Consider the following 15,094-nt stretch of genomic DNA (forward strand, 5'->3'; position numbering starts at 1 on the left):
AAATAGATGACAGTATTTGCCCATTTTTCCCATGTAAATGGGTTTAATGAAAAAAGTAATTTCTAAAAAGCAATACTGAAAATCTTCTAGGAGGAAGGTCATGAATTTCTGAAACATTATTCAAAGGCCTTCCCTGTAAGAAGTGGACTCCTAGGGGTAGATAGCACATTTCCAAAAACTGGGGAGCTCCATGAATGTTACATATCAAAAGCAGGACTGTTCCTTACTGTTCCTTAACATCATCCTGTGCATATTCCACTATGAATCCTTACAAAATATTTCTGCTAAGGATTCCTATAAAATATTTGTCAAATCTTGTATTTTGTGTCTCAGCCTTGCCCCCTTTATGAAAATCCTTGTCCACAGAGCAGCTAGTCTTCTTTAGTCTTTATCTTTCAAATATGTACTCAAACTCATAGAATCTCTCTTTCCTTCTACCTTTTATTCTACTTTCTGTGGTTTTTTTATTGCATCTCTTCCTTTACATTAGAGGTGGAATGAAGACATACAGTTTAATTCAATACCAGGAGAGTATTTCTTTCTAGAACCCCTGCTGAAATGCTGTTCATTTACTTGTGGTCTCTTATACTTGGCAGCCAGCCAACAACACTTTTGATTTTTAAAATGTTAAGGGAAAAAGTTTAGATAATGAAACAAAGTCCAATTAGAGGGACTAATGTCAAAGGGTTGATGCCTTTGCAAAGGATTAAAATGTGCACAACACCAGAAGTGGCCTTATTTCAATGTTTCGGACGAAGTGGAATAGAACTGCTGAAATCTCCTATGAGTGGCAGGCTTTGCCTTTGCAGCCTTCATGGTGGTTTTTCTTGCAGCACAACCACAGATGACAGACTCTATAAATCTGCGGTGAGAAATGGACCTTGTCTGAAGGAGCTTGCAAATTAAACATGCAAAACAAGAGGTTGGAAGAAAAACAGAGCCAGAAAAGCCAGGCAGCAGGTATGTGATAAAGGCAGCAGTTGCACAGGTCCAGGTCCTGTTCCCGTTTGGTTTCAATCAAGTATTCCAAACCTTGAGTTTTTCTCACAACAGTACAGACAGAGAATTGGCAAATTATGGCAACCAAAGTCATCATCACCATATCTAAAAGGTGCTAATATCCAACTGAAGATTTTTTTTTTCATTTTTAAAATGAGTTTTAAACAGGCTGGGAACAGGCACTGCAAGGCTCCTACCTTTGGCAAACCCAGTTTAGGAAGACCAGACTTGATTACAGCCCAAGCTGCTGCTGAATCTGCCTCAGTGCCGCCTTCTTAGTCCTTTGCTGCTCTCTCCAGTTTAAATGAAGGATTAAAAAGGAGAGCACAATTGCATGCTGCATGTATGTAAATCTTTCTCCTCTGATTTTCTAAAACTACATTTTCGTTTTTGTTTGTCAAAAGATTTAATGTTTAATTAATCTGTCTTAACAGACAAGAAAATATGTTCTAGCAAAAAGTTCCTCCTGTGTATATGTGGTCTGTTCAAATAACCTTTTTCCCAACTTCTCTGCAATCAGAAGATTTGAATTTTAATGCAAAATGTTCATGCTAGAACCTGATCATATCCCAGAGCTACAATTCTGAGTGGCATCAGTCCATGGTATCTGACTGTATTTGCCAAAAACATGTCAGGACTCCCCTATAGTTCAAATCACCCCATAAATTCTACACTTACACAACATGGATGACCTCATAGCCAAGGCATGCCTTAATGATCAAGCAAGTGGAAACGTTCAGTAAATACATTGAATGTTTGACATTGTTATCAGTGGGTGTTCCCTGGGTCTCTTGTGAAACAATCCCAAGATTAATGCAAGGCCAAGAAGTGTCAGCCAAGTGAAAACCTTAAATGTTAGTTAAGAAATTTATATAGACAACAGCAGTTTCCCTGCGTTAAAATTCAGCAAAATAGTTCTTTGAGAAGTATTGGGGAAAAACCCCTGAATTTTCTTAACAGTAAGTTATTTGTGTTGCTTTGACTGACTTTCTTTTAAGTCATTGCTTCTGACATTGTGAAGCTGAAAGAAGTGTGCCAGTCTCATGAGGAGTTCTGAGAAATTAAACATTAAAATATCTCAACAAAAGTTTTGATAAAGTCCATGATAAAAATTAGGCTTGATACAGACAGTTTTTCAGTGTCTCAGCCTTTCAGCCTCTCAAAATCGGTTCTTAGAAATACTCCCAGTTGAAAAGAAGGTTGATTCCCTAAACCAGAGCACAGTGCCCCCTCTACAGTGCACAGAAAACTTGGCTACTTCTACTGATTCCCATGTCAGCAGAAGGCATTGACATGCTATAGTAAAATAACAGAGAGGGAAAGGAATAAAATCAGAAATAAAAGGAGATTTTTCTTATTATTTTTCTTTCTCTGTACTTCACTTTGTAGGCTAAGTTGTATTTAAATACACATGGTTGTTTTTGCACACTGGGCATCCAGCGCCATCTGACCTCAGAGCTGTGGGGCAGCCCCTGCAGGGATGTGTGGGGTGCTGGCAGGGGGTCCATCCACACGGCTTTGGTGCCCCAAGCAGCACGGAACAGAAACATTTAGCAGCTTTGTGTTGCAACCACCATGCTCAGCATTGCCTTTCTTTGGCAGTCTTGCAAGGAATGAAAGCCTTACCCTGTAAATATTATACACTCCTGATTATGAACCTGATTAGGCTACTGAAGAGAACGCGACAAGTCAAATGCTTTAAGTACATGTAGGACAGGGCAAGGGTTGGGTTTGGAAGCTTTGTGTTACTGTATCTTGTATCAATACAGGGACATAAAAGAGTCATTAAAAAAAAGTCATATAGCTAAATTTATCAACAGCAATAAATGCAAAATCAAATTCCCAACCTGCCAGCTGCCACAAGCATCACCTGGTTGCCTTTGCACTGAAATTATTTCCATCAAATAATTCACATTCATAAACTAAAGAACATAAATGGAACACTGCAAAGGATGGATTTGCAATGGCCTGAGCTGAAAGGAACTTACTGCCTAGGTCACAGAGGTGCTTGGATGACCCTATGAGTTGGCTATAACAGTGTTCAAGGCGGTGGTAAAAATGATGGATTACAATCACATTTGTGTGCTACATTACTAAGTAATGAACTGATCTGTACTACATGTTTTGCCTCCAGGAACATCTACTTATGTCATTCTTTTTAGTCATCTTTTTGCAGCAGAACATCATAGTTTGATAACCAACATCTTTAGTTTCAGGACTTCAGAATTGTGCCAAATCTTTAGTGTCAATTACTGTGTGTAAAATGAAATATTTATGGATTCTATGGACAAAAATTTAAAAATCCAGCATGAACATTCACTGGCAGAAGTTTTTCACTTTTGCTCCCTACCTCTGAATTCAAACCCTTGACATGTCAATGAGCACACTCACAAGTTAGTAGGTGTGAGAGGAAAATCAGGGCAGCGTCCTCCCAACAGCATCCCCATTCTCAGCTCTGTAATGCCTTTTGCATGGTCTTGATGGCCTGACTTCCAACAGCGTCCAAATGGTTAAAGAAGTAGAAAATAATTTTAAGGGATGCACCAAGCACCTAAATGAATTAAGAATGTCCCATCTGGTTATCTACTTCAGGAATGACCTTGCTAACTTTGGTGTGAGGAAAAGCTTTTCCTTAGGAAAAGAGCTGAGCTTGCGTGAAGAAATGAGTAGGCTGGAATTTGCTCCTGCCCTGGATCCTAGAGTACTGAAAAGACCTGATAAGCAGCCTGATGGAGTTCTCTGCCCTAAGGTAATATCTTTATTCCTCATCAAAGATGAATTTTCATTTTTATCATAGTTTTTTCAACTTAAGTACTTCACATGGATAACACCTTATTGGAGTAAGTGATACCAGCTGTTATGTGATAGAGAATGTCTCAGTAAGGATTTTTAATGTGGGTAAAAGACTGTATTACAATAAACAGAAAATATGTTTATCCTATTACAGCTAATGCCAAGGATAAAATCCTCTGTGATTCCTCTGTGTGCACACAAACCAGATGCTGACAGGCCCAGCTGCAGACCCCATTTTACCAGTTTGTCCAAGTCATCCTCAGTGAATCATTGCATCTTGTCTTGTTTCTAATCTAATTCCATCCATTATCCAAGATGGATAATTTCCAGGGATACATTATAGCGGCAGAAATGTCTGCAAAGAATAAAAATTGTGGAAATCTACTTTTTGATTTATGTAGTGCAGAAGTCTTCTGCCAGCCCTTCTTTCATTTGAGCAGGTCCGCACATGCAGGAAGAGGAAAATCAGAGGCATGAGCCACAGTCTGAATATCCAGTGTTTATGCATCCCACATGGCAAAAATGAGCGTATGGCAAAAATCACTGATGCTGGTGATGGCATGCTAAGACCACTGCCTATAGCATGAACTTAGACATTCGCCCACACTCTCTGCCTGTTCATACTTCTTGTTTCTTGTGTTGTGTTTGATGGGAAGCTTATTCACTCAACTGTCACTTTTTTGTTGTGTGCCTGTATGGCAGCCAGAACAGGGAAGTCGTGGCTCAGAAAGGATGGCCTGTGTCAAAGGGTAGCCCAAATTAAAATTTGGGCTCCACGTAAAAAACACATGCCTTAGGTCATTGTCTCTATGAGGTAAAGCAGCCAAGCTGGGTAAAACTGTCCAGTTCTGCTGGGGCAGAGATCACATCCCTCCAGCACTCTTTTTTCTCCTTGTTTGTCCATACAAAGCCATCTGGGCACTTAAGAATGTCCTAGCGCCTTCTCAATAAATGCCCTCTATAACAATGCCTCAAAATTCAACCCAGTGTTTTAACTGAGAAATGTCTTTAATTGGAAGAGAACCTGAAGGAGCAAAAGGTAAGATAATTCCTTGTCTCCAGGAAAAGAAGTGCAAAGTAAAAAAAGTGAGGAGTCCTCTTTTCCAAAGATATAAATCAGATTTTTAAGCTCACAGCCCAGAGGGAACTGCATGTCCTATCCACAAAACCAGACTGGTTATGAAATTGGATGTTTGTTTAATTCAACAGCATTCATGTGCCCGGCTCATCATAAATCTTAATATGTAAATCATCCAACTACATGGATTTCAGCAGGAGCAGATTTCACACTGATTTCCATGCAGAAGACATTAGAGAATTCCTGATTTGGTCATTAGGACTGTTTTAAGGGTATTTACAGGGTAAAAAACTGTGTCCCCTGTTCTTAGTCATTCACTCAGTCACCTCAAATCCTATAAGCAGAGGGTAGGGTTAGGGACCCCTTCAGGTGCAAACCTGGGTGCCAGTACAGACTCTGCTGCCCAATCCCCAGCTAGGGCAGACACAGCTCTAAACCATGCCCATGCAGTGCTGGGGCCTGAAGCCCAGGTTGTGGTTTGGATCCCTCGGGAGTCTCATTTGGGTATTAGGAACCTCTGTGCCAATTTCTGAATCAGAGAAGGGCTCCAGCAGCCAGTGGCATCTAGGGCATTGAGTAGATGCATGTCTCTGTGCTGCAAGGAGGATCACATGGACAGAGGGCAGTGGAAGACATCACCACCTCTGCTAATAGGTGGTCTGAGCTGCATTTTTAACACTGAGTTTATCATGACAGCTGATGTATTTCAAGGCTGGATGCTGCTGAGCTCATTCATCTCACAGAAGGCGGCAGCATGATGGAGCATAGAAATACACCACTGACAGAAAAGCAGACTGAAGTTAATTTAAAAAAAAAAAAGCTTAAACATCTGCTCCAAGAACCAGCTCTCTAGTGCATAGATGGGAGCACTAAAGTTTGAAACATTACAGAGTATTTAACCAGTACCATACCAGATGTTAGACGTTTTTGGCAATGGTGTAGATATTATCTGGCAAGTTCTCGTGAGCAGCTGACAAGAATGAAGAGTGACATATAAGAAACAGAAAATGCCAGCCATATGGCATGAATATTATGCTAATGTTTCAGGTGTCAAGCAGTAGTCGCTTGTGTTTAATTTGAGTGAGCAAAATTTATATGGATTTTAATGGTTACACGATGTTATACACAATTTCATTTACATCCCTGTATTGTTACAACTGTAATTTTGCCATTTAACAGTAATATACACTGAACTAAATTCCTCCACTTAGGAGCAATGTTGTTATCTTTATGGCTTTAATAACACATCTCCACCTCACAGGTGTAATGTTTATTCCTACGGTGCCACTGCAGTCAGCGAACGAGCTGTGCTGCAGCCTGAAAGGCACCACTGGCTGATGCTGTAGCCTGAGGTTGTTTGTAAATACCAACAGCCTAAGAGAAGTGCAGCACCCAGGCTTTTTATGGGTGTGTCTCCACAAAAATAAATTGCCATGATTTGACCCCCAAACCTCTTCATGCTGGTGTTGTATTTGCCGTGCATATTCAGGAGGGAGTTCTCACGGCAGACTGGGTGTTTGAGCTTCAGACACTGAAGGGGAGCCCCACTGGCAGCTCAGCTCTGCCACATTTCCTGAAGGAACATGATGACAAGCTGCTGTACGGACCACATGCCACATCAGAACTAGATTTTTTTCACTGAGAAGTAGAAGTAGAAAAGCCTGGTGCCACAAAATTGTCCTAGTTGCTCTGCATCTCACCCTTAAAGAAGCTCAGATCAGCCTCATATCTCTGACAACAAAGGGAAAGGAAAACCAGCCTGAGTTGCTGGATTGTCAAGAACTGTCACACACAGACAGTCTTAAAAATGGCTGAAAAGTGCATTTGTTTGATGATTCATTTTGGGCTGAGGCTGCTTCTTGGTCAATGCATAAAGCAGCACATGACATGTGTGACATCTGTGCTGAGGCACGAGGGTGATGGTTGGACTGACTGTGAGAAAGGCCAGCAACACTTCTGTGTCTATTTTATAGAAGGAAAAAACATTATAAATATTGAATTAAAAAGAGAAAGGAAAAAAAAATTAAAAAACAAAAAGGATGGAGATGAATTAAACAGCAGCAAAGGTCCTACTAGGGATGAGATCACAGATTGCTTACTGTAATGTTATTTGCATCCATGCAAAAGGTATAAGTGGTAAAAATCTTATAAACATATTTGTGGGGGAAGTTTACCCTCCTTGTGGCATTATATGGTCACTATGTAATGAAGGTATAATCGACATAGGCTGAAGTGTGTTATGAAGAAAGGAATTAGACACACAGAGCAAATTGTGGAGCACACCTAGGAAAGATGCAGGTGGGCTAAGAAGGCTGGACCCTCCCTGGTTCTGGGAGGAAAAGAGGAATTCCTATGTCTTGCAAACACTCCTTGATGTATTTGTGATGCAGGTCTTTGCTGTGTGCTCGAGCTATGCTGAAGATTAATTGGGTAGGTAGAAAATCTCTGCCTGGTGCCACCTGCCACAGTCACAGGGTTATTGTTAAGTGGATTGAGGATATATTGGCTGGAGTGAGCACTTTCTGTCATGAAAGCTCCAAAAGTTGGCTCAGATGTTGCAAGACAGACTCTCTGCCTGGAGCTACAAGTTGTGCCATTCTCTGTTGAGCTCCTCATTACAAAAGCTTGATGAAGGACAGGTTGCCTTCCACCTGACTTTGGCAGCAGCCTTGCTGGTGTGGTAATATTTCCATTGCCCTTGGATGCAAGACACAACTTCCAAGTTCTTTGGGAGCAGCATCTTCTGCTGTTTCTAGCAGGCTTTGGAGTCTAGCCAGCATCAGAGTCTCCTGTAAGCCCTCACTGTAAGCCCACTAGAGCCCCTCATTGTCACCCTAACGCCATCTCAGTGTGTCTGCCTACTCTTGACTGCTGCACTGGTGCTCCTATGAGCAGTGTGAGACAGAGCACCTCTCAGTGGTTTTACTTCCTTGATTTCCTAAAGGATATAACCAAGTTTTTTCATAAGCACAGTCTGGCTTCCTCCTCTTTGAAAATCTTCAGACCAAGCCGGCATCCCATTTTTCTTCTCTATATAGTTTTGCACTTACCAGGAGTGTTAGGTCTACAACATTTTCAAAGCATTGTTCAATGTATTATTCATATAAACCTTGGGTTGATGCTAGTCCACACACCCATCTTTGAGGTTAAGCTCTGTGAACTGCATTTTTATATGTAGAGAACAGCTCTGGTCATAATGCCAAGTGCAATAACAATTACAAAAGGAGGAAAAATGTTACCCTCCAATTATCCCCTAAGTACTGCAGAGGCAAAGCAAGGGCAGTGTTTGGGTAGAGCCAAAAGTGAGATCTAAGCCTCATAAGTGGGGAGAGGATGCAGCTGTCCCACAGTATGGCTCTGAGCTTTCAGTTTAGTACACTGTCAGTCTTGCACCAAAGATATCTTAGATCTATGTGCATAAGATTACAATCATTTTAAGTCACCTGTTTTATTTTGCTCTGAAGAGACATGAAGCCATCTGGTCTCACTTTGGAGGTGACAACCAAAAACTGCTGGTAGCGACAGCTATCAGCTCAGTGGTGAAAAAAACACTCTCTTCTACCAGGGTAACAAGTGACAGGATGTGAGGAAATGGCCTCAAATTGCACCAAGGGGGACTTAGATTGATATGAGGAAAAATAACTTCACTGAAAGGGTACCCAAGCACTGGAACTGGCTGCCTGCAGAAGTGGTGGAATCACCATCCCTGTAAGGCTCCAAAAAAATGTAGATGTGGCACTTGGGGATGCAATTTAGTGGCAAACACAGTGGATTAACAGTTGGATGCTGGATTAACATGGGAGCTGGACTAACATGGAGGCAATGCAGCCACAGCACCCAGTGGGGGAGGCAGAGATGTGTGTCCTGGGCAGAGCTGTGGTGAGGCAGGAAAGTACCAGCTCCTTCACAGCCCCTGGAGAGGAGGACATGGGGAGGAGTAGCAGACAACAGCATGTGAACATGGGCAGGCCGGAGCCAGGGAACAGGAACCCTGCTGCTCCCTGCCCTGGTGCTTTTCCTTAGGTTACACTGGGTATTGCATTCACATCTCCATGTTTCTGTTCATCCTCCCACCTTTTGTTTGTGATCTTTTCAGAGCAGGACTGTCTCCTAATACATGTTTTTTCAGTGACTTGCACTGTGAAGCCCTGATCTTGCTTGAGGCCTCTAGTCATGACTTTAATACAAATGATAAATCAATCATCACCATAAAACAGGACTGCACGAATCCATAACTCCTGTCGTAACTCAGGGATGAAGTGTCAGCAGCTCACAGACATGTGACAAGGTCAGGGAGACCAGGAAAGGCCAGAAGAAGTGAGTGCTCACAGGAGAGAGGAGGTGTTGAATGGCCTTGAAATATTTCTAGTATGTGTCAGTGTTATATCCGTGTCAGTTCAGAGCTGATTTCCTTTATCGATGTCACCTCCTGACAGCGACGTGGCTGGGAAAAGGACTGAGCCACACATCACAGGCACTCACCGAGGTGCAGCTGCATGAAAACATCCACACACAGTCAGAGGGTGCTTCCCATCCTCAGGCTGCTCGGAGGGCACCCAGCTGGCAACCAGGCTTCAGCAAAACCATTTCTTTGTCCTTTTAGTGATGCCTAGAGGCACTTATTTGTGTCTCCTCTCTTTTTTTCCTTCTGTCCCATAAAGGAAAGCTATGTGGGTATGTCACGCAGGGGATTTTGATAGTTCTGGAGACTCTCCCTTTCACCTGAGTCAGCTCAGACATACACAAGGATCATTGGCCAGGGAACTGCTTTCCCAGCTGCCATTCCCAGGTAGCCTCTGGGCCCATGGCTAAATTCCCTGACAGACCCCATTCCATGCTTGAATCTGTACAAGTCAACAACATGCTTTGCAAAAGCTGTCATCAGTCTCTAGGGTTACACATTTTTTCAGTGTCTCCTAACCTGTAGAGGCAAGGAGTTTGGGAGACCCAGAGCATAACAGGAAAGATTTGCTGCAGGAATGTGAGGAGATGATGGTGAAAAATCCAGCAGTTCTGTCCATTCATGGCAAATCAAATAAGCATAGAAATATCTTTAAGCCATTTTATCTGGCAAGAAGCCATGCTGTCTTTTCAGCCAAAGTGTGATGCTTGGAGAAAATGTAGCTTCAGTGAGCTGAATAACAGGTGAAAAAGAAGGGGAGAGTCAAGTTGTATTTATGGAAAAATATTTTGTCCTTGATGAACTGAAGGATTTATGCTATTCCTTCCCATAGCTTCACAACTTCCAGGCAACAATTCTCAGTCTTCCTCCTTATTCCTGAGATTAGAACTTTCAAAATATTTTTAAGTGTTTCAAAGTAAATGTAGTCTTTAGAGCCTTCACTGCAGTAGGCTGCTGAAGGCTACACTGTCTGTCACATTGGTTTAATGGCTTACACAACCAGGAAAAATCCATCTTGTTCCCAGTTATGACTGCACTGTAAGGAACTTCTCTAGTGTCTCCTATTTGCCAGATGACATCATTTGTAGACAGACAATTGCAATACAATGGAGGTTTTTTTTTCAGAATTTATCATTGTTAAATTTTACATTTGGTATTGAGTACTCTAAATGAAAGCAGGTTCATTATTCAATATTGCCAAAATTACGCAGGCTAGTGCAAGAAAGAAATCACTCCCAGATTCAGGTCCTGGTATATCAGCAACACCAGAACAACTGCTCTCCCTCCAACTTGGTGGAGTAAATTTCCATAATTAGGATGAGAATTGGGCCAAATAGCTTTGGCACAGATGACACAGTAAATCAGATGAACACAGAGAATTAAAACAATGAAGCAGGAAGGAGAAAAGCAGGAAAAGTTGAGAAGTGCCTTCAAATAAAGAGATGTGAAACAGATGTGCTTGAACCTGAGCAAGGATATGCTTTGGGATAAATGAAACAGGCAGCAGCACATGAGACAGTTGTCCCTGGAGAGCTACTCGGAAGTAAAGTGCTTTAAAGAAGAATTTGAAATCAGAGAATATGTCATAGTCAGTATGATAACATGTGCATTAGGCACTGAGAGACACCAGCACAAAAAGTGATCCAGAGTAAAAAAAGGAGAAAAAGTGTTCAAGAAATTGGAAGTCCAGACAGAAAACAGAAGCTTTGAGAATGTACAGGCACCAGACTTGGAAAAGCTGGACTCTACCTGAAGGCAAAAAGCACATTAGTCTTCATAAAAAAAAGTAATTACAGTAATTTGGACTGCACTTCAGGATAATGTAAATGGGCTACTGACTTGCTTAGCATTTGAGGCACTGCCACTAAAACATTGCTTGGACATTCTTGTCCTTCATTTTACTGCTGTGACAATGCAGCAGCCCATGAAGCCCCACCACGAGGATGCTCTCTCTAGGCTGCCAATGCTTTTATCTTGCTCTATGAAGGTCAGATCCTGGCAATGTTAGGCCAGCCCTCCATCCTCATTGTAATATTCAGGCACCCTCTGAACCACCCTTTTTAAATCCATACAAAATGCAGCTCTTTGCATCCTGGTTTCAGGAGATCAAATTGCCATCCTCTCTTATCCTCCTCATGGACACAAACTTGTGGTCCTCTGTCCAGTTCGGCTGTCTGTCTCTGCCCGGACATGGGTAGGGTGGTTTTTGGGTGGCACGCGTTTCAAAGGACGAGTCTGGACTCTTCAGCTTTTCGATCTTCAGATTGTTTATTGTTTCTTATCTACAAAATTTTCTGTCTGCCCAACAGAGGTCTGTCCTGCAAGGCAGTCAAAGGCACTCTCTGACCACCCACGGGGCGGTCATGTCTTTTTATACTAAAATCTACGTACATGATATTTACCTTTATTTTCCAATGCTTTTCACCCATGTTAGCAAGTGCACCTTCACCATAAACCAATCCCCAAGTGCCAACATCACCACAGGAGATGGAGGACAAGAAGAAGAAAGAAGAAGGACGAGACACGCCCTGATCCCTCCATCTTGTCTCCATAACCCCCTGGTACCAAAAACCTTAAAGTTTATATTTCACCCTATAAATGTGTCCCTTTTTACACCCTTCACTCTAAAGTGATTCTCATGTCCTCAAACTGCTGTCACTTCTGTGGATGGATCAAAATCAAGCCACCAAACACTCCTGGCAACATTCCAGGATTTCCGAGACCCCCAAGGGTTCTCTCGGTAACTCTGGACATCCGGAGTGATGTGCTGAGTTCCCACAGTCCTCCCTGCTCTGAGCTCATCTTTCCTATCAAAACTTACAACTATGAGACTGACTATTCCTTACTTGTCCCATTTAACAGCAGCAGATTTAACTTCCAGACTAACACCTGCCCTCTGGTTTCCTTTTCCTCATACTTAAAGTTAACATAGTGAACTTTAAACAAACCTTTCCTATATTTGGATTATTTATATAGTTAAAATTTTAACTTTTAACATAGCTAATATAGTAACAATCTTCAAAACAACATCTTCAGACCTACTTCTTTAGTACCCTGCAACTCATGCTCATCTGACCGTGGTTAAGCGAATGTGCACTTTCATTCATCTTTCTTCTTTCTACTTTTTATTTCTACTTCTACCTGTTGGTTTGGTGGTTGGTTGTTTTTGGGTTTTTTTTGTTTGTTTGGGTTTTTTTGTTTGTTTGTTTTTTGTTTGTTTGGGTTTTTTGTTTTGTTTTGGGGTTTTTTTGGGTTTTTTTGGGGTTTTTTGGGGGTTTTTTTGGGTTTTTTTGTTGTTGTTTTCTTATCTCCCCAGCCCTCACATGAGTTTGGAGCAAAGTGGGGCTGTGAAGCCATCTGTCTATCCAGTCACTGTGCTGCAAAGTCCTCCTACCAAAGAAAGCCTTCACTATGGGCTGGGCTAGGAACTATTTGCTCTCATTACCATCATCTCCAGGAAGGCTAGGAGACATCTGTTGAATCTGTGTAATAGGCCTGACTTCCACTTACCCTTTGTCTTTCCAGCTGTAGAGACCCACCCTGATGTCTCATTAACAAAGTAAGAATAATGACACTGTTTTGTTTTCCCAACTCCAGGCAGCTGCAGAACCTTCCCTAACCAACTGTAAGCCAAGTCTCTTGTCTCTGGAGTCCTAATGCTTGAGAAACCCACTAAGCAGTCTTAGTTTGCAGTTTGTTTCCCTTGTGCTCTGTGCCTTTCAACTGGCTTCATCTGGGATCAGCAACGGAGAGAGATGATGCAGACTGAACTCACGGCAAAGGAATGCAAAAGAGAGGATATCAGAGGAACAAACTAGATACTAGGTAATTTCATTTCTCAGCTGTACAAATTGATATTTTAAATGACGACTACCATGAGCTGCCCTCCCTTTTGTGGATCCCAGTGTTTCTCTTTCTTTATTGCAATGGCCTACAAGGCTTGGGCTCCTCAAAACCTCCAAGAAAAGAAGTCTTTTCTTGGCTATCTTTGCTTTACAAGTTGTAGACAGTGACAGCCCTGGAGCTGTTGGATGGTGTATTAGGCAAAGGCTGGCCTCCTTAACTGACTCAGCCACAGACACCTCTTGGGCAGAAAAGATGTGGGATTTACAAATGGGTGCAGGTCTACCAGGAGAACCAGGTAGATGGTCACTAACAGTTTTGCATGCTTTCTGAGCCCTGACAAATTTCTGGAGACTTTCCCATAGTTGTTCTGCTCCCATAGTGTCTCTTGGAGAAAAGACGTGGAGCTGGCCAGAGCACAGAGAATAATACTCCCCCAGGTCACAGAAAGATTTCTTGAAGTTGCCTCCAGCAGACAACCTCACAGAAAAAGGAAGAGAGGGATTGGGAATTAATCACTCCCACTTACACCAGGGCTACATCCTCACTAGCAGGTGTGGCCTTATTTCCATCATTTTCTTGGCAGTTTGGAGGTTTATCATCAGATCGGATTGCTGGCCAGATCATGGGTGGGTGCTGCAGCTCAGGAAGCACAGCACGAGGAGCTCCTCATCCCTGCTCCTGCTGAGGTTGGGGCAGAGTCTCTCTAAATTGTCACACACACAAGGACATGACCTTAAAATAACAATTTTTTAAACATTTTTGAGGAACACAGATTGCTGACAGAGAATTTGAGGGAATCTAAATCTTAGGTGAGGACAAAAATTCTGTGAAGCTAGCTTCAAAAAGGATTTAGTTTGACCATATCTCTAACCTGGGGGTCGATTAAAAGAAGAGAAGCTTCAGTGACTAATTTCTACAGGGTCGGAAATATAACAAGAGCTGCAGAATATAACCCAAGAGCTGCAGAATCTGACAGAGACATTGTTCTCCCTAAGCATTTGGTAATAGAGTATTTCAGATGATTGAATGTCTAATAAAGTCAGAGTCTTTGCTAAGTAGATGGATACCAGAAATATTGCAAAGGTAATTATAGATTTCTATCAAAAAATTCTTGACTCAAAATATTTATTTTCAGACTGAAGCTAATACGCAGATCTCAGCTACAGAAAAAATATTTTAGCCGCCATTTAAAAGGTTTCCAATTTGCTCTACTGTAGTGGCTTCCAATTACAACCAATTTCAAGGTATAAGTTTTCAGATTGAGTATTTCTTTTTTCAAGGTAAATCCTCACCAGTTGTCACATAAAACTAGTTTTCCCATTAATCATGTTCTTATGCTTTTTGGCAGCACAGGGATGCTTATTTCCTTTGCTCCTTCTCAGGCATTAGGCAGTTGGGATATCTGTACCTCTATAAAGTTACAGAGTGGTAAGAAAGGGTCAGAGGAGCAAAAAACAGTGTTAGGGATGCTTGCAAAAAAAAACATGCACAAAATTATTAATTTGCTTCTTTGTTGTTATTTCAGCCTGCCTTTTTTTTCAATTGATCTTTCAGATCCTTACTCATTCTCTATGAGGGCCACTAGAAAACCAGGGTATGTTTTAAAATCTTCCATACTCAGCTATGCCAGCTAATTCACAGATTGCAGAAAAAAAAGTTCTTTACATCTGTAATTTATCCTATTATCACAGAGGAGCATGCAGCAGAGCTTGTACTCACACTCAAGCTAGTTTATCTCTAACTCTGATTATTTTTGCCTGGTTTATAAAAATGTAATGGATACTCATTTCCATTTAGTTGAGCCAACCCACATCATACAGCACTGCCCATGTCTGCTTTGCTTTGCATTTCTTAGTGTCACCTCCTTTGCAGGCTTTATTAACCCTATGCCCTGCCTCAACACCCTCCATTTTCCTCTTTGAAACCCCATCTTGAGGACTCATTGCTGTTGCAAAAACTGTGAGAAATGAAATGGC

This window comes from Molothrus aeneus, chromosome 2 (assembly GCF_037042795.1).
Source record: "Molothrus aeneus isolate 106 chromosome 2, BPBGC_Maene_1.0, whole genome shotgun sequence".
NCBI lineage: Eukaryota > Metazoa > Chordata > Aves > Passeriformes > Icteridae > Molothrus > Molothrus aeneus.